Source organism: Cricetulus griseus, assembly GCF_003668045.3.
Source record: "Cricetulus griseus strain 17A/GY chromosome 1 unlocalized genomic scaffold, alternate assembly CriGri-PICRH-1.0 chr1_1, whole genome shotgun sequence".
NCBI classification, from domain to species: Eukaryota; Metazoa; Chordata; class Mammalia; order Rodentia; family Cricetidae; genus Cricetulus; species Cricetulus griseus.
Window position 1 is genome coordinate 99,264,289 of NW_023276807.1, and position 20,204 is coordinate 99,284,492.

Sequence of the window (20,204 nt, forward strand, 5' to 3'; positions counted from 1 at the left end):
GGTGCCCACAGTATCTACCTGTGGCTAATTTAGGATTGAACTCTCGAAGCCTACTTTCTAATCCTTTATGGCAAATGGATGCTACTCATATTACAGAATTTGGCAAGTTAAAATATGTGCACATGGCAATTGATAGATATTCAGGTTTCTAAAAATGTTTTGCTTACATGGGAGTTTCAAAAATGATAAAGAACAGACATGGATCTGGATATATTGGTAAGGCATTTCAGCTATTTTGTACTCAATAGAAAAATGATCAGAAAACAGGTGTTCATTGTAATCCTCGGGGATGAGGAGTTGTGGAGCACACTCACAGCTCCTTGAAAATGTAACTTCAAAAGATTAAAAAAAAGGAGGGGGGAAGTAATGTCTCCAGTCTCCACATAATACATTCGACAGAGGAGAAGACCAGATCCTGCCCTCTTTCCTTTAGGCTAATCTCCTTTAGGCAAGGCATTCCAAGGTGTGGCTTTGTTGGAGTGGGTATGGTGTGTCATTGTGGAGACAGGCTTTGAGGTTTCCTATGCTCAGGATACCAGTGTGTCAGTCAACTTCCTGTTGCCTGCAAGATGTGAGACTCTCCAGTACCATGTCTACCTAAGTGCTACCATGTTCCCTGTCATGATGATAATGGACTAAACCTCTGAAATTGTAACCAAGCCATCACAAATGTCACAGCAATAGAAACCCTAAGTAAGACACCATTCTGCTGGGTTACCCATCAGAACAAGCTGATAGATAAGACCACATTGCCGAAGATATTTGTACTGGCTGGTTTTGTGTGTCAACTTGACACAAGCTAGAGTCATCAAAGAAGAAGACTTAGTTAAGGAAATGCCTCCCTAAGATCCAGCTGTAAGGCATTTTTTTCATTTAGTGATCAATGGGGGAGGGCCCAGCCCATGGTGGGTGGTGCCATCCCTGGGCTGGTCGTCCTGGGTCCTATAAGAAAGCAGGCTGAGCAAGCCATGGGAAGCAAGTCAGTAAGCACACATCCATGGTCTCTGCATCAGCTCCTGCCTCCAGGAGCCTTCCCTGGTTGAGTTCCTTTGGTAATGAATGCAATGTGGAAGTTTAAAACAAACCTTTCCTCTCCAACCTGCTCTATGGTCATGGTGTTTCAATACAGCAACAGAATTTCTAACTAAGACAATACTACACACCTTTGATGCAAGATATTGAGAAATCAAACTAGAACTTAGCTTGGTAACTTCCTCCCTGTTGGCTAATTTCTATAGTGCTGAAAGGTACTGTGCAAGCTGTTGGAGGAGAAAAGGCATCAATTATCCAGATGTGAACTCTATGAACTGTACAATACTAACCCCCAAGGCAAGGAGTTCCCACTGATGTAATGGTGGCATAACTGTTAAGGTAGTAACAAACCACTTGCTGATTGGATTTGAGGCTCACTCCACAGGTTCTGTAAAGCCAGTCAAAAACCCATGGTTGAAGAGGCTGTAGGCCCCTTTGAGGAAACTTACTAGAGTTGTTTAGCTAAAGAGACCTGACACCAACTGCCTTCTAAATATTTATATTTACACTCATAGACAAAGGCTACATCCCTAGCCAGCTGTTCCCAGAGAAGTTTCCCTTTACAATGAACTTCGGTAAATGTAGAGAGTCAGTGACTTCTCAAGGTACTGAGAATAAGTGACAGCTAAGGGCTGGGCTCTAAACAAAACCTACACTATTCCTTCTAAGATTCAGGAAATATTAGAAAAAGGGAGCACAAAGAATTTAAGAATGAGAAGACAGGGAGAAGGGCTAGAAAATGCTATGTTCTGGGCATGACACAGCCATTGTAGTCAATGTGGTATTTTGAATGAGAATTGCTTATAGGCTCCTATATTTGAATACTTAGTCATCAGAGGTGGAATTTTTTGGGAAGTATTAGGAGGTGTGGCCTTGTTGGAGGAAGTATGTCCCTAGGGGTAAGCTTTGGGGTTTCAAAAGCCCACACCAGACCCAGTCTCTCTCTGTCTCTCTGTCTCTGTCTCTGTGTCTCTGTCTCTGTCTCTGTCTCTATCTCTCTCTGCCTGCTGCCTGCCAATCAGGATGGAAAGCTCCAGCACTATGTCTTCATGCTGAACATGGTAGAACCCACTGAAACTGTAAGCAAGCCCCCAATTAAATGTTTTCTTCTGTAAGAATTGCCTTGATCATGGTGTATTCTCATGTCAGAACAGTAACTAAGACATAGTTTCACAGCAACTGTGGTTGCCTACATTGGGCCTGTACAAGACTGGGTTTTGTAGCCACTAAGCATGAAAAGAAAAGTTGCTGCACTATTGGCTGACTACTGGTGGATTCTGAGAAGGAGGCAATCATTGTTTTCACACTCAGATTGTATCTTTTCTCTTGAGTTAAATCTGTATGGAAATGCCCTCACAGACACATGTAGAGGTGTGTCTCCTGGGTGATTTTAAATTCTGTTAAATAAGGTCAGCTGTCGTAGAATATTTTTTTTCTTTTTATTTTTTTAGTTTATATATGTGTATATGTTTATATTTATATAAAAAGAGCAATAATGGCAATATGTTATGCATCAATAGCAGCAACAGCTTTTCCAGGTTCTGTAGTCCTTTGAACAAAATTGTAGAAACATCCAGCACACTCTATTTTTAAAAAAACAGAAAACAAACAAAAACAAAAAAAACAAACAACAACAACAAAAAAGTAAAAAACAAAATCCCAGAAGACAGCACAGTTCTGTTATTCTTGTGGTACTTGGCACCATTTTTTTTTTAATTAGTTTCTCTGTCATCATCTGGGAGGAAACCATTCTGAGCAACATCATTAAAAACAGCTCTGATAAAGCACGGTCACTACTGTGTATTATAAAGCAGGTCCACATATGAGTGAGTACATATCATGTTTGTCGTTTTGTGATTGGGTTACCTCACTCAGAATGGTTTCTTCGAGTTCCATCCATTTTTCCTGCAAATTTCAAGATTCCATTGTTTTTTTCTGCTGATTAGTACTCCATTGTGTAATTTACCACAATTTCTCTATCCATTCTTTGGTTGGGGGGCATCTAGGCTGCTTCCATTTTCTGGCTATTACAAATAATGCTGCTATGAACATGTTGAACATATGTCCTTGTTATATGAATGTGCTTCTTTTGGGCATATGCCTAGGAGTGGAATTGCTGGATCTTGTGGTAGACTGATTCCCATTTTCTTGAGGAGTCGCCATATTGATTTCCACAGTAGCTGTACAAGTTGGCACTCACATCAGCAGTGGAGAAGTGTTCCTCTTTCTCCGAATCCTCTCCAGCATAAACTGTCATTGGTATTTTCGATTTTAGCCATTCTGACAGGAGTAAGATGGTGTCTCAAAGTTGTTTTGATTTGCATTTCCCTGATGACTAAGTAGAATATTATTTTAAGGTTGTGACTTTTGTTTATGCCACATTTGTTTAACTCTGTGAAGCTATGTTACTGTGCTTGCCTAAAACACCTGATGGTCTAATAAAGAGCTGAATGGCTGGTAGAGAAGCAGGAGCAAGGATAAACAGAGTATAAATAGGAGGAATAAGGTAGAGAAGAAGCAGTAAGAGAACAAGGAGAGGAAGGCATCAGGGGCCAGCCACTGAGTGAGCATCAAAGTAAAAACTACACAAGAAAGATAAAAGCCCAGAGGGAAAAGGTAGATGAGTTAATTTAGGATAAGAAAAGCTAGCTAGCAACAAGCCAAGCTAAAGCCAAGCATTCGTAACTAAAAGTAAGTCTCTCTGTGTGATTTATTTGGGAAGCTGGGTGGTGCCCCCTACCCAAAAAAGCCAAAAAAGTAAAACATCACACAACAAAATGGTACACCAACATGGAGCTCAGATATCCATCTAGAGCCTGAGAAGTCTGGAAAAAAGACACAGGGGCACTGTGTTCAGCCAGCAGTGCTAAAGGGAAGCTAGAAACAGCAAGCTAGTGTTAGACCCCCGGAAACTCAAGTATCCAGGGTCCCAGTCCACATTCGAGGTCACCCCAATCACCAGGCAGATTCGAGAGCTTGCTGCAAACTGCACGAGGCTTTATTGTAATTTAACGAGCTAACCACATGGCAGATGGCTAGAAAAGACGGCTCCTAGGGTCTCCCAAGAGATCTTATAGGACAGCGTAAGGGGAGTCTCTAGGGGTACGCACAGGCTCACGATTGGTGTGCCTCCAGGCTTGGAGGGCTTGCCCTGTGTTGATTGGTCAACTGGTTGTTATGGCCCATAGGCCCTCCCAGGGTGGTTGCTATGCTCTCTACGTCATTGCTGTGCGCTTGTCCGTAAAGCACACCCAGGGTCGTAAAGCATAGCGCCACCAGCTAACTTCTGATTGGTTCCTTGTCACGAGGCAGGCATCTGACTTTCTAGTGTCTAGAACAAGGTCATAGAAGCACGTACTCGATCGTTATGGCTGCCAAAAGGGAAGCTGGTCCCTTCACTAGGAGCTGGAGAGATGCCTTAGAGGTTAAGAGCATGGCCTGATCTTCCAGAGTTTCTGAGTTCAATTCCCAGCAACCACATGGTGGCTCAGAGCCATTTATTCTGAGATCTAGTGCCCTCGTCTGGCCTGCAGAGAAACAGCAAGCTAAGTAAAAAGTGGTTTGTGGCAATGTAGGTGCTGGCTTTCATAGCTAGAACCGTTTAATGCAGTTCTCAGTCATGGAGCTCTAGCCTTGGCTTTTCCAAACTGAGAAGTGAACAGAACCAGCTGGTAGAACTGCACACAGAGGACCCAGTTGTAGCGTGTAGCTTAAAAGTTTAAAGTTTGCTCATGTGGTCAAAAAAGACTAGAGATATGCAGTAAAAGAGATCCAGATGGAAAAAACTCTAAACAGGTTCCAGTGTGTTTTACAATGTGTCTAGGCTTAAGAAGGAAAGAAAAAGGGTATGGACAGTCATAGAAAGAAAGAAATAGTTTAAAAGTAATAAAACAAGGTACTTAAAGAGAGAGTTAACGTGATAAAAAAGAGTAAGCCACATAAAGATGGGAAATACACAGGGAGTCAGGATCCTGTATGCTATTGTGTTGATTTTGAATTTTTTGATTGCTGAGAAGCAAAGGACAGCTGCTAAGAGACCTGGAATTGAAGGAGGGACTATGGAATTAAACCTGTTTAGATATTTTAAGAATGCTTTAACTTTTAAAAAGTCAAAAATGTTTTGGAGAAGCGATTTTGCTTTTTTTTCCATGGGAAAACAACAGATTTGTTCCAGGTTGGTATGGATCTGTTTTGACAGGTGTATCTATCAACAAAGGTTATAGCTGGTCTTCTCAGGACTTGGTCATTACCTCCAATTTTTCTTAGGGGCCCTAAAGATACTTCCCCCACATTCAGCAGGAAGCAGTCTTGCCCCAACCTTCGGGGAATCACTCGAGCTCACACCCCGATGTGTGAGTCACCAAAGAACCTAGAACGGAAGGGTCAGGGGGAACAAAGAACGACCGCAAGACAGGTTTCTGATCAAGCTGCAAATTTTTATTTTTCACAGGGACCTTATATGGGGGTGCCAAGCGGGGAGCTTGGCAGGCAGGGAGAGGTCGTTTGAGGCTACTTGCCTGATAACCAGGCTGAGGAATGTCCCAGTGCTTGAGTCCTTGAGGGTGCAGGAGGTTACCAAGGTCGCAGGGTGCAGGTGTTAGTGGGTTAGAAAGGGGGGAAGGGTTGCTAGGTAACCTGACCATGAAATGTATCTTTCCTTCTATAAGCTACTACATGAGCCCAGACATTATGTATCAGGGAAGAAAGGATTGAAGGCAGCTATTCTAGTAATAGTGTGTTTATACTGGCAGCTTCTGCCCAAGTCTCTTACAGGTCCAAGATTACTTTTGCCATGGCCCCCAACACAGTCTAGAGAAAATAGTACCCACATTCCCAAGAGAAATGGTGTGTGTGTGTGGTCTTTGGTTATTTTGTGGGTCATGGATGTTTGTTATAATTTAAGGGAATATAAGAATATAGAATAAAAAGACGACTATTAGTCTCAGATATTTTGCTTTGGCATGGCTTTTAGTATATGGATACAAACTCAAAGTCAATTTTGTTACACTGTAGGTGTATGTCCCCTCTTGTTAAAATGACTTTCTTATATTGATACAAATTTAAGGTCCTTTTTGTTGCAACATGCTGTATATATGTTTCTACTCTTGTTTAAAGGATTTTTGTATATTGATACAGATCTAAGGTTATTTTTATTACAACATATTGTACATATGTTTTTGCTCTTATTTAAGGTATTGTACCTAGGCAGTTAATTTGAAAATGCCAGGTAAAATTCCAGTTTTTGAAAACTATTATTAGGAACTAGTTTGAATAATCAAGAAACACAGTTCAGTATTTAGTAATCTATGATAGTCAAATTTGTAGATATGTTATATATTCTTTTAAGATCACATGGAGATATATTTTAAATAAATAGTTGATCTTCAGACTTTTCAAAGACCTACAGAATGTGGCATTTAAGATGTATTGATAACTTAGGGATTTTTATGACAATGAGACCCATCTGCTCCTGGCAGCACCAATTTACTGCAGAGATGATGGGCATTGAAGAAACTCCTTATGGAGTTTACTTTCAATGTGTCAAGGCTAGCCATTTGGGCAAGAAGTTGCTTTTGCTTGGACTGCTTGACAGTATGTTGTATTAACTGGACATTCAGAACCCACAGGAAAGTGACCACTGAACTTTGCCAAAACAAGGCAGGGTGGTCCTTCAGGGTTTCTGCTTCACAGAAGAAACTGCCAAACATTCTGCAGGGAGTCTTCCAAATTTCCTGCTTCACTGAAAAGTGTGCCAGATACAGGGGGTCTATGGGCTGAAGATGGATTCCCCGATGTTGCAAAGGAACTTTGGGTGACTGTACAGGCAGTCAGACGTCTCTGTCATTTCTAGAGTTGTTGTAAGTCATTTGCAATGCATTTTTTGTTTACTTAAATAATAATATACCCTTCTGTGCCTTTGACAGAGTTGAAAACTAGATATTAAAGTTGTAGTTTTTCTTAGCTATGATAGAAACTAAGTTAGGTATAAAACTTTGGATTCACTAAGATACATAATGTAGTATTTTCTCTGACTTTGTTAAATGCAAATGGACTGAATATTGTAAATTAATTCTTACTTGATAACTGTTTGTTGTATAGTTTACTATGCTAAAGTTAAAATCTTTCTTTTTATTTAGACAAAAAGGGTGAAATGTAGAATTTTTTTAAGGTGTGTGACTTGTTTATGTTGCACTTGCTTAACTCTGAAAGTTATGATTCTTTGCCTGTCTAAAATACCTGATGGTCCTAATAAAGAGCTGAATGGCCAATAGTTAGGTAGGAGCAATGATGGGCGGGGCTGCCTGACAGAGAATATAAATAGAAGGAGAGACAAGGAAGAGGGAGAAGCAAGGAGAGGAGGACTTCAGGGGCCAGCCACCCAGTCAGCCATGGAGTAAGAGTGAAAGTTAAGATTACAGAAGAGGAAGATAAAAAGCCCAGAGGAAAAAGATAGGTGGATTTAAGAAAAGGTGGCAAGAAATAAGGCAAACTAAGGCCAGGCATTCATAACTAAAAATAAGCCTCCATGTGTGATTTATCTGGGATCTGGGTGGTGGGCCTGCCCAAGAGTCAAAAAACCAAAAGAGCAAAAACGTGTAGAACATATAAGAGCCAGAGATATGGCTAGGCAGGTAGGGTATTTGCCACCAAACTTCAGGACCTGAGTTTGATTCCCATACATGATAGGGTGATAGGAGAGAATCAATTACTGCACATAGTCCTTTAGCCTGCACAAGACACCATGGTAACACACACACACACACACACACACACACACACACACACACACACACTTTAATAAAACTGAAAAAAATGAAAGAGACTCAAATTAGTAAAATCAGAGATAAAAAGGGAGCCATTATAACAAATACCAGTAAGACTCAGAAAACATTAAAACACATACTTCACTAAATTAGAAATTTATAAAAGAATGGATGATGTGACCAAATTAAACCAAGACGTGATAAACAATTTAAACAGATATATCAAAGCAGTTAGACCAAAACAGAGATCATATTGAAAAGACTCCTTTTGGAAAGAAAAAGAGCTCAGTGGCGGGAGAGATGGCTCAGAGGTTAAGAGCACTAGCTGCCCTTGCCGAGGTCCAGGCTTGGTTCCCAGCACTAAGAAGCGGTAGTGAACACAAAGTCCCACCACTAACCAAGAAGCTGTTCGAAACGGATAGCTCCTGGGAAACAGAGAATCGGTTTTCTCCAATGGAGTGACAATCACACTCCAGGTCAGGGCCTATGCTCATGGGGATTTGGCCAACACAAAAAAAACGGACTCCATGTGTGTTTTTATATGTGTGTTTTGTTGTGGTTTTTCATTTTCTCGTTGTCGTTGTTTCTCTCTCTCTCTCTCTCTCTCTCTCTCTCTCTCTCTCTCTCTCTCTCTCTGTGTGTGTGTGTGTGTGTGTGTGTGTGTGCTTTTGTTTGTTTATTTGGTCTGGTTTGGGATGTTTGGGTTTTTTTAAGTAAGGAAAAAGTATGAAATGGGGGTGCCTAGATAAGGGGTATCTGGAGAAGTTACTGTGGGGGGAAAGAATATAACTAAAATATATGACACAAAAATCAATTTTAAAAGATTTCAAATGAGCATATTAAACTTTCACATTCACAATGAATAAATAAATCTTTTTGGTTGAAACACTTCTGTTGGCAATATTTTAACAAACTGAAATGTAAAGGAACAAAGGAGATTGCAGAGGAGTTCAAAGATACAGAGTAACACAAATGATGAAGTCTTAAGCAAAAAGGTAAAAATAAAAGTAGTAAGAACTCACTGCTTTTCTTCCTTGAACATAGACTCCATTTCTACAGAACATCCTCATCAGTGTTTTCGAGTGTCAGATTGTTTTTGTTTTTGTTTAAAGCAAATGAGAAGTGACTTATGTGTCATGGAGTTCTTCCCACTTTGGGACTATAGGCTTAATTGTGTAACTTTGTTTAGTCTTTCTAGAGTATAGAAATATACTCTAAACTACCAATTTAATACATAAATAAATCTTTTCAAAATCCTAAAGTCCTTCCTGGGCATTGGTGGCACATGCCTTTAATCCCAGCACTTGGGAGGCAGAAGCAGATGGATCTCTGTGAGTTCCAGGCCAGCCTAATCTACAGAGCAAGTTCCAGGACAACCTCCAAAGCAATACAGAGAAACCCCGTCTTGAAAAAAAAAATTAAAACCCATGCCCAGATAGACTCACTGGTGAATTTTTCATGGACGAATTAATACTAGTGTTTCTCAAACAATTCCATAAACAGGAAAAACCAGAATGCTAGTAACATCTTTTATGAAGCCAAATTATCCTGATACTAAAATGCAATGGAGGCATAACAAAAAAGAAATAAAATTACACACCAAATCTTCCTGATGAACATCGATGCAAATATTCCCAATAAAGCACTTGCAAATCTATGGTAATGCCACATATGGAAAGAGAGTCAAACTCCTGCTATCATTCACCCAAGAGTGGACCCAATACACTCAGGAAAAACTGTGGTCTCTCTTGTTCTAGCTATAGTTAAATAAAAAGGAAATGAATTCTTAGAGTGTTGATCCAAGAGAAGCGGAGAGACATCCAGAGCAATGGCATCTTCTCTCCGAGGTGAACAGAACAGCAAATATGGAAACAGCAAGACATGAGGGGCTTTTGTCTTACTCCATCTCTCACCAGGGTCTCAAGAGGCAGAAAGTTGTTTCTCTGGTGCTGCTGACTCAGAGCAGCACAGAATGGCACCACTGGGTATTACCAACCTATACCCATATTCTGCTTCCAGCATGCGTTGTGAAGGGGTATTGGAAATATTGGAAAGCTCCAGGCTAGCCAGCCAGGGCTACATAGTTTCCAATGCCCCTTCTGTCTATGGCATACATTCTTAGACCTGGAGACTACACTGTGCACACACATATTGTTCTGAGTCAGGACCATGTGACAGTCATAAAGGAGAAATAGGGAATATGGTTGAACCAGAGCTGCACATTCGGTTGAGTTCGTAGGACTGAATTACACTGGAAGTCCAGAATCATTGATTACACTGTTTTCCTTAGAAGTCAGTTAATTCTGAATAGGTTGATTACATGATATGTAAGCAGAATGAGTACACGGCTATAAATAATCTCACATATATTATTTACTTAATTACATCATGCACGAAAGATTGACTTATAAGTGAAAACTTTCAACAGCATTTCTCAGAAAAAAATTTCTCACACAAACTGAGTTTAAGAACATTTCAAAAACATGGTATGTGCTGGGCATGGTGATACTTGCTTTTCCCAGCAGTCAGGATGAAGAAGCAGGAAGACCTCCATGATTCTGGGGACAGCCTGGTCTACATGGAAAGCTCCAGGCTAGCCAGCCAGGGCTACATAGTGAGACTCTGTGTCAACAAACAAACAACCCCAAACAGACAAGAATTAAATCACTCCAAATCATTTCACCACGATCAAATTGGCTTTATTCAAAACATGCAGGGATAGATTAATATATGCAAAATCAATTCATGTTTCTCGCATCACATAAATGGACTGAAGGACAAAAGTCATATATTTATTTAATAGATTTGCAAAAGGCTTGACAAATTTGAACATTCCTTCATAATAATAAAAAAATCTGAAGAAGCTGAGAATAAAAGGATCGTATCTCAATCTAATTGGTTACTTTTCATTGCTGTGATGAAACACCATAACCAAGACAACTGATAGAAGGAAGCATTAGGTTGGGCTTACGTTTTCAGAGGGTTACAGAAGGAAAACCTAGGGCTCATATCTCAAACAGTAAGCAGGAGGCGGAGAGGGATAGTTCAAAATGGTGAGTCTTGAAATCCAAGCCTGCCCTGGTGACATAATTCCTCTAGCAAGGTCACACCTCCTAACAGCCACCAACCGAGGACAAAGTATTCAAATATAAGCGTCTGGGACTGTTCTCATTCAAACCACCAAAATAACAAGCGCTATCTATCACAAGTGTACAGCCGGGATTGTGCTAAATGGAAAGAACTCAAAGTATTTCCATTAAAAGCAGGAACAAGACAGGGTGTCCACATACTCCACTTTTATTCAAAATAGTCCCTGAAGTCATAGTTGAAGAATAAAGCAAGTTTAGAGAGTGGCAGAGCACACCAGGAAGTGACACGGTGGCAGCAGGTGGCTAGAAGCATCAACAGCAGTGTCTTCCAGAAACTATCTTAAGAAGTCCCTCTGGGAAAGAGCACCTGTGTCCCAGCCAGCACCAAGTGTCATCCTCTGTAGGAGATACCTTGCCGTATCAGTGACCACCAGAACCTCAGACCCACCTGCATCTAGAGGAGCAATCAGCAGAGCCTGGCACTGCTTACACCCAGAGGAGCAGTCACCAGAGGCTCTACCCTGCCTGCACCTAGAGGAGCAATCAACAAAGACACAGCCACCAACTGCACCAACTGGAAGAAGACGGATCCCCTGGAGCACACGCTTCACCTGTACCATTGGAGGAAGAGATGGGGGGTGGACAATAGTATAAGAATACACTGAACAACATAAAAAGCAATATGGCACCACCAGAAATTAGTGGTTGTAACACCAAGACCTGAACATCCCAACGCAGATGAAGCAGAAGAAAATGGCCTTAAAAATAACTTTATGAAGATGATTGAGGACATTAAAGAGGAAATGAAAAATTCCCTTTAAAAATGGAGAAAAAAAATTGGAAGAAATCAATAAATCCCTTAAAGAAAACTAAGAAAAAGCAATCAAACCGGTGAAGGAAACAGTTCAAGACCTAAAAGCTGAAATGGAGGCAATAAAGAAAAAACAAACTGAGGGGACTCTTGAAATGGAAAATCAGAGTGAATGATCAGGACCTACAGATACAAGTATAAGCAACAGAATAAAAGAGATGGAAGAAAGAATCTCAGGCATTGAAGATATAACACAGGAAATAGACTCATCAGTCAAATAAAATGTTAAAGCCAACAAATTCTTAACACAAAATATCCAGGAAATCTGGGACACCATAAAATGACTGAATGTAAGAATAGTAAGGATAGAAGAAGAAAAAGACTAGCTCAAAGGTACATAAAATATATTCAACAAAAATCATAGAAGAAAAATTTTGCAACTTAAAGAAGGATGTGCTTATGAAAGTACAAGCAGCTTACAAAACACCAAATAGGCTGGACCAAAAAGATTCCTTTGCCACATAATAATCAAAATAATAAACATACAGACTAAAGAAAGAATATTAATATCTACAAGGGAGGAAGGCCAGGTAACATATAAAGGCAGGCCTATCAGAATTACACCTAATTTCTCAATGAAAACAATGAAAGCCAGAAGGTTTTCACTCACATAGACAGAGAAAAAAAAGATATTCCATGATAAAACCAGATTTACACAATACCTACCCATAAATCCAGCCCTACAGAAAGTTCTAGAAGGAAAACTCCAAGCCAAGGAAGTTAACCAAACCCACAAAAACACAGGCAATAGATAATCCCACATCAGCAAAATCCAAAGAAGGGAAAAACACACACAATACTATCACCACCAACAACAAAAATAATAGTAACTAGCAATCACTGGTCATTATTATCCCTTAATATCAATAGATTCAATTTGACTATAAAAATACACAGGCTAACAGATTGGATTCAAAACCAGAATCCATCCTTTTGCTGCATACAATAAACACATTTCAACATCAAAAATAGATATTGCCTCAGAGTTAAGAGTTGGGGAAAGATTTTCTAATCAAATGGACCTAAGAAACAAGCTGGTGTAGCTACCTTAATAGTTAACAAAATAGACTTCAACTAAAATTAATCAAAAAGAGATGGAGAAGGTTATTTCATATTCATCACAGGAAAAATCCATCAAGATGAAGTCTCAATTCTGAACATTTATGCCCCAAATACAAGGGTTCCCACTTTTGTAAAAGAAACATTGTAAAGCTTAAATCACACATGAAGCCCCACACACTAACAGTGGGAGACTTCAACACCCCCACTCTCACCAATGGACAGGTCTGCCAGACAGAAACTGAAAGACCCCTGCCCCTTAGCTCTCTCTCCCTCGCTCTCACACTCTCGGTGACACGCCCACGTGCACGTGCACCCACACGCCCGGCCGCCGGCGCCCTCCTAAGCTGGTCCACCCTGGCGGGGCCCGAGCCCCCGGCCCGCCCGCCTGAAACCGCGCCCCGGGGCTGGGGCCGAGCGAGGAGCCCGTGAGGCGACGAGAGGGCGAGTGCCAGGCAGGTGGCCCGGGGCCCCGCCCCCCGCGCCCCCGCCCGATGGGGAACGCTCCGTCCCAAGGATATCTATGGTCAGCCATCTGGACGCGGAGGGAGGAACTGCCGGGTCTGTTGTAGCCACTGTGTACCCAAGATAAGATAGAGCCAAGGCAGCTTCGCCTGATTAACAGACCTTGAGAACATGCTGACTTGAAATAACTCTGTACCTCATTTAAATTGTCCAATAGAATCCCTGTAACTATGCTTTTCGCTTCTGTACTGTGCTTTTTGCTATATAAGGACCCCTCTCCCTTGGCTTGGGGCCTTGGCCTCACAGAAGCTAAGTCGCCCCGGGTACCCGTGTCTCCAATAAAGCCTCTTGCTGTTTGCATCCAAGTTCGTGGTCTCGCTGATTCCTGGGTACGGGTCTCCTTCTATGAAAGTACCTCTTCTGGGGTCTTTCATTTGGGGGCTCCTCCGGGATTTGAGACCCCCGCCCAGGGACCACCGACCCACGTCTGGGAGGTAAGCGTTGTGCGGATCCGCTGTCTTGTCTTGTCTTGTCTTGTCTTGTCTTGTCTGTCTGTCTGAATCCGTCTTATGAACTGCGCTTGCGTCTGTAGTACACAGCTGCGTACATCTGTATCTGGCGGCTCCGAGGAGGAACTGACGAGTTCGGACTCCCGACCGCGGCTCCAGGAGACGTCCTGGTAGCGTCTGGAGCCTCAGTGGGCTCACTTCTGTTTTCTGACTAGGGTAGATGCCTAGGCATCTTCCCAATCTGTTTGGGGAAGCCCCTCAGGCTGAGGGATTTTCTATCCTCATCGGGGACGAGGAAGGGAGGCCCCCTTCTTCGGCCCCATCTGAAGTTTTACTTTCGACTTTGCGTCGAAACCGCGCCGCGAAAGCCTGTTCTGTGTTGTTCGGTCTTTGTCTTGTAACCATCATTTGTGTCCTCCTAGGTCTAGAAACTATGGGGCAAACTGTCACCACTCCTTTGTCCCTAACACTCTCGCACTGGAGAGATGTGCAGGATTATGCTCATAACCAGTCTGTTGATGTGCATAAACGCAAATGGATTACTCTTTGTTCCTCAGAATGGCCAACCTTTGACGTGGGCTGGCCGCGGGATGGTACCTTTAACCCCCAAACTATATTTCAGGTGAAGGAGAAGACTATGGATCCTGGACCACGTGTGCATCCCGACCAGGTGGCATACATAGTCACTTGGGAGGCCTTGGTTCAGGACCCTCCCCCCTGGATACGTCCTTTCCTACACCCCAAGGGCCCCTCCTTCCTTTCCCCCTCTAACCGCTCCAGCCGACGCACTCCCTCGGCCCCTACCCTTCCCAATCCCTTGACACCCACTCTTCCCCAGCTCCCTCCCCATTCCAGCCTTTACCCTACAGCGGTAAAAGACGCTAAAGCTGAAGAAAAGAAGACACCTGAGGTACTCCCCCCGGGAGAAGACCTGTTGGTTGACCTACTGACTGAGGAACCCCCGCCATATCCGGCACCGCCGCCGCCCCCGCCAGAGGCAGAAGCGGCCCCCGCCGCCTCAGCGGAGGCGGCCCCGGCTCCCCCACCTGACCCTTCCCCAATGGCTCACCGACTGAGAGGTCGTAGGGAGCAGCCCGTTCCAGATTCAACCACTTTGCCCCTCCGAACTGGACTGAATGGCCAACCTCAATATTGGCCATTCTCAGCATCGGACCTCTATAACTGGAAAAATAACAATCCTTCTTTCTCTGCAGACCCTGTGAGGCTGACATCTCTCTTAGAGTCGGTCCTCACAACTCACCAACCCACCTGGGATGATTGTCAGCAGATTTTGCAGGTCCTCTTAACCTCGGAGGAGAAACAGCGCGTGCTACTAGAAGCACGGAAGAATGTCCCAGGAGCCAACGGGCAGCCCACCCAGCTGCCCAATGAAATCGATGTGGCTTGCCCTCTTGAAAGACCTGAATGGGATTTTACCACTGAAGCAGGTAGGACCCATCTGCGTCTCTATCGCCAGTTGCTCGTAGCGGGTCTCCGGGGGGCAGGACGCCGACCCACCAATTTGGCCCAGGTAAAGCAGGTGATACAGGGGGCGGAGGAATCGCCCGCCGCTTTTCTAGAGAGACTAAAAGAAGCGTATAGGATGTATACTCCCTATGATCCGGAAGATCCAGGTCAGGCCACCAGCGTTTCTATGTCCTTTATTTGGCAGTCAGCCCCAGACATAAGAAACAAGCTTCAAAGGCTAGAAAACTTACAGGGATATACACTCCAAGATTTGTTGAAGGAAGCAGAACGTATTTTTAATAAGAGAGAGACACAGACAGAAAGAGAAGAACGCTGGAGGAAGGAAGCCCAGGAAAGAGAGGAAAGACTGAGACAAGAAGCAGAGGAGAAAGAGGCTGCGAGAGACCGTAAACGGAATAGAGAGATGAGCAGGCTATTGGCCACAGTAGTGACAGGTCAGAGACAGAATAGGCAGAGGGATGACAGAAGGGGGCCCCACCTGGACAGGGATCAATGTGCTTACTGCAAGGAAAAAGGACATTGGGCAAGAGATTGCCCTAAGAAGACCTCCCGGGCCCAGCCTCCACGGCCCAGGACCTCCAACCTCCTAAACCTAGAAGATTAGAGAAGTCAGGGCCAGGAGCCCCCCCCCCCTGAGCCCAGGATAACACTGCAAGTCGGGGGGCATCCGGTCACCTTCCTAGTCGACACAGGGGCACAACATTCCGTTCTGAATCAGTCACCCGGACCCCTGAGTCACCGGACTGCATAGGTACAGGGGGCTACAGGCGGAAAGCAGTACCATTGGACCACAGATCGGCAGCTCCAGCTCGAGACCGGTAAGGTCATGCACTCTTTCCTCCATGTGCCCGATTGCCCCTACCCTTTACTAGGACGGGACCTATTGACCAAACTAAAAGCTCAAATACACTTTGAGGGATCAAAAGTCAAATTCACAGGGCCAGAAGGAATTCCCCTTACCATCTTGACAATGTCCATAGAAGATGAATATAGACTCCATGAAAAAGAGACTAACTCGGGCAACCAGGAAACCCTTGACCACTGGCTCTCGGAGTTTCCCCAAGCCTGGGCTGAGACAGGCGGGATGGGCCTTGCCATCAACCAGGCCCCAATTATAGTAACCTTAAAAGCTGCCGCCCTTCCTGCATCCGTCAAGCAGTACCCAATGCCTAAAGAGGCCTGCGAAGGAATCCGGCCACATATTAAAAGGCTACTCGAACAAGGGATTCTGACGCCCTGTAAATCTCCTTGGAATACACCCTTGTTGCCCGTTAGGAAGCCAGGAACCAATGACTATAGGCCAGTGCAGGATCTGAGGGAGGTCAATAAAAGGATAGAGGACATACACCCTACTGTCCCCAACCCTTACAATTTGCTGAGTGGATTGCCACCCGACTATACCTGGTATACAGTTTTAGATCTTAAAGATGCCTTCTTCTGCCTCCACCTGCATCCCACCAGCCAGCCTATATTTGCCTTTGAATGGCAGGACGCTGACCTTGGAATCTCTGGGCAGCTAACTTGGACTAGGTTACCTCAAGGGTTTAAGAACAGCCCTACCCTTTTTGATGAAGCTTTATATCAGGACCTGGCAGGATTCCGGGTTCAGTACCCCGCGCTAATCCTCTTACAGTATGTAGATGACATCCTCTTGGCAGCCAAAACCCAGGGGGAATGTAAGGAGGGCACTCAAGCCCTCCTCCAGACTCTTGGGAGCCTAGGGTACCGAGCATCCGCCAAGAAGGCCCAGATATGTCAGAAACAGGTGACCTATTTAGGATACAAGATAAAGGATGGGCGGCGATGGCTAACGGAAGCCCGTATGCAAGCCATCTTAGACATTCCCACCCCACAAAATCCCCGCCAACTAAGAGAGTTCTTGGGAACGGCAGGCTTCTGCCACCTATGGATCCCCGGGTTTGCCGAAATGGCGGCTCCCCTCTACCCCCTCACTCGGCCAGGGATTGCCTTTAAATGGGAAGAGCCCCAAAAGAAAGCCTTCACCAACATCAAAAAGGCTCTCCTTGAATCACCAGCCCTGGGACTACCGGACTTGGCTAAGCCATTTGAGCTCTTTGTAGACGAGAAAGAGGGCTATGCCAAGGGAGTCCTCACCCAAAAACTGGGGCCTTGGAGAAGGCCCACTGCATACCTCTCCAAGAAATTGGATCCTGTGGCATCGGGATGGCCACCCTGCCTCCGAATGATTGCCGCCATAGCCTTGTTAGTAAAAGACTCTCACAAGCTAACCTTGGGGCAGCCTTTGACCATATATGCCCCTCATGCGGTTGAGGCAGTCATCAGACAGCCTCCAGACAGGTGGCTTACTAATGCCCGAATGACTCATTACCAGACTATGCTGTTGGACAAAGACCGGGTCCACTTCGGGCCTTTGGTGACTCTGAACCCAGCCACCTTGCTCCCCCTCCCTGGGGAGCCCGAGGCTCATGATTGCTTGCAGGTACTGGCCGAGGCCCATGGGACGAGACCCGACCTGACTGACCAGCCTCTACCCAGCCCGGACCACATCTGGTTCACGGATGGAAGCAGCTTTTTGCATCAAGGAGAACGGAGGGCTGGCGCGGCGGTCACCTCAGAGGATCAGGTCGTCTGGGCCCAGGCACTCCCTCCTGGAACCTCCGCGCAGAGGACAGAGCTCATTGCACTCACGCAGGCTCTAAAGTTGGCAGAAGGTAAGAGGCTCACCGTGTACACAGACAGTCGCTATGCCTTCGCCACTGCCCACATACATGGAGAAATTTACAGACGGAGGGGGTTGCTTACCTCAGAAGGGAAGGACATTAAGAATAAGGAGGAAATCCTCGCTCTCCTAAGAGCTCTTCATCTGCCCTCCGCCTTAAGTATCATACATTGCCCCAGACATCAAAAAGGGGATTCTCTTGAAACGAGGGGCAATCGAAGGGCAGACTTGGCTGCCCGAGAGGTGGCCCTGGCCACAGAAGCCACTAACCTCCTGGCTCTAGAACCCACCAACGATCGTCCCTTCCCCTCATGGGACTATGAACAAAGAGACATCCAGACCCTAGAGAAATTGGGAGCCACCAAGGAATCAAACGGGGATTGGACTTATGAAGGAAAGACTGTCATCCCCTACCGGGTAACTAAGTACCTAGTGACATTTTTTACATAAGATGACACATCTGAGCTCCAAGAAGATGCGGGAGCTCCTCGAGCGAGAAGAGGAATTCAATTTCCTTTTGGGGAAGAATGACATTTTAAAACAGGTAACTGAACAATGTGATGCGTGCGCCCGAGTCAACGCATCCAGACTGAAGCTTCCTCCTGGGAACCGGGTCAGAGGCTACCGGCCCGGAACACATTGGGAGATAGATTTTACTGAGATTAAACCAGGTAAATATCTGTTAGTTTTTGTAGACACCTTTTCAGGATGGGTTGAAGCCTTCCCTACTAAACATGAAACAGCCAAGATCATTACTAAAAAATTGCTTGAAGAAATCTTTCCCCGTTATGGGATGCCTCAGGTACTGGGAACAGACAATGGGCCCGCCTTCGTCTCCCAGGTAAGTCAGTCAGTGGCCACCTTGTTGGGGATTGATTGGAAATTACATTGTGCTTATAGACCCCAAAGTTCAGGACAGGTAGAAAGGATGAATAGAACAATTAAGGAGACTTTAACAAAATTGTCGCTTGCAACTGGCACTAGAGACTGGGTCCTCCTACTCCCCCTAGCACTCTACCGCGCTCGCAATACCCCTGGGCCACATGGGCTCACACCTTTTGAAATCCTGCATGGAGTACCTACTCCTATCATTAACTTCCTTGATCAAGATGTCTCAGATTTTGCTAACTCCTCTTCTCTCCAAGCTCATTTACAGGCCCTCCAACTAGTACAACGGGAGGTCTGGAAACCCCTTGCTCAAGCTTATAAAGACCAGAGGGACCATCCTACCATTCCCCATTCCTACCAGATCGGGTACACCATTTGGGTCCGGCATCACCAGACCAAGAACCTCGAACCCCGCTGGAAGGGACCCTACATCGTTTTGCTTACCACTCCCACCGCACTCAAAGTAGACGGCATTGCAGCTTGGATACATGCTTCTCATGTAAAGCCAGCCCGACCCACCGATTCAGCCACTGCATCAGAATGGACCTCGCACCGCACTCAAAATCCTTTAAAGATAAGACTCTCTCGTACACCCTCCTATTGATTGTTTGTCTGTTTACCCCCCATGTAGCAACCAACCCCCACAGGGTTTATATGTAGGCTTAAAATCTGTGGACCCTGTTATGACAGTACCAAAGGGGGAAATATTAAAGGCACCACCCCCGGAGGAAAATGCAACCCCCTCATCCTAAGGTTCACAGATGCTGGAAAAAGGACTACTTGGGATAGTCCTAAAGTCTGGGGACTCCGGCTATACCGAGCAGGGAAAGATCCGGTTACCTTATTCTCCCTGTACAGACAAATTACTCCCCTAAGCCAACAATCAGTCGGGCCAAACCCAGTAATAGCGGACCAGAGGGCCCCAACCCAATTCCAAGTCCCTGAACCCCCTACCTTCCCTAAAGCTGTCACTCCTACCCCAGGTGCTGTTATCTCCTCCCCCTCCCCAGACGCCCTAAACATCAAGATAACCAGGGACCTTCCGGGTACCGGAGATAGATTATTACAATTAATCCAAGGAGTTTACCAAGCCTTAAATTTTTCAGACCCCAACAAGACTCAGGAATGCTGGTTATGCCTAGTTTCCCGGCCCCCATATTATGAAGGCGTGGCAGTACTGGGCAACTACTCTAACCAGACCTCAGCACCTACCAGTTGTGGAGCTGCCATGCAGCACAAGCTCACAATATCTGAGGTCTCAGGAAAGGGGCTATGCATAGGCAGGGCTCCTCCCTCACATCAAGAATTATGTAACCAAGTAGAGCCATTATCTCAGGA

At 44.7% G+C, this 20,204-nt stretch overlaps 1 protein-coding gene and 1 long non-coding RNA gene across 2 annotated transcripts in view; one reads left to right on the forward strand and one right to left on the reverse strand.

The window, feature by feature from the left end:
• LOC100768060 (ankyrin repeat domain-containing protein 36A) overlaps positions 1–20,204 on the reverse strand; it is a 236,859-nt gene that overhangs the window by 133,887 nt on the left and 82,768 nt on the right. The gene's annotated exons all lie outside the window — the stretch shown is intronic.
• LOC118239634 lies at positions 13,735–19,188 on the forward strand. The gene is made up of 2 exons (XR_004772314.1): positions 13,735–13,774; positions 19,124–19,188. It is a non-coding gene; the product is annotated as an uncharacterized LOC118239634 (long non-coding RNA).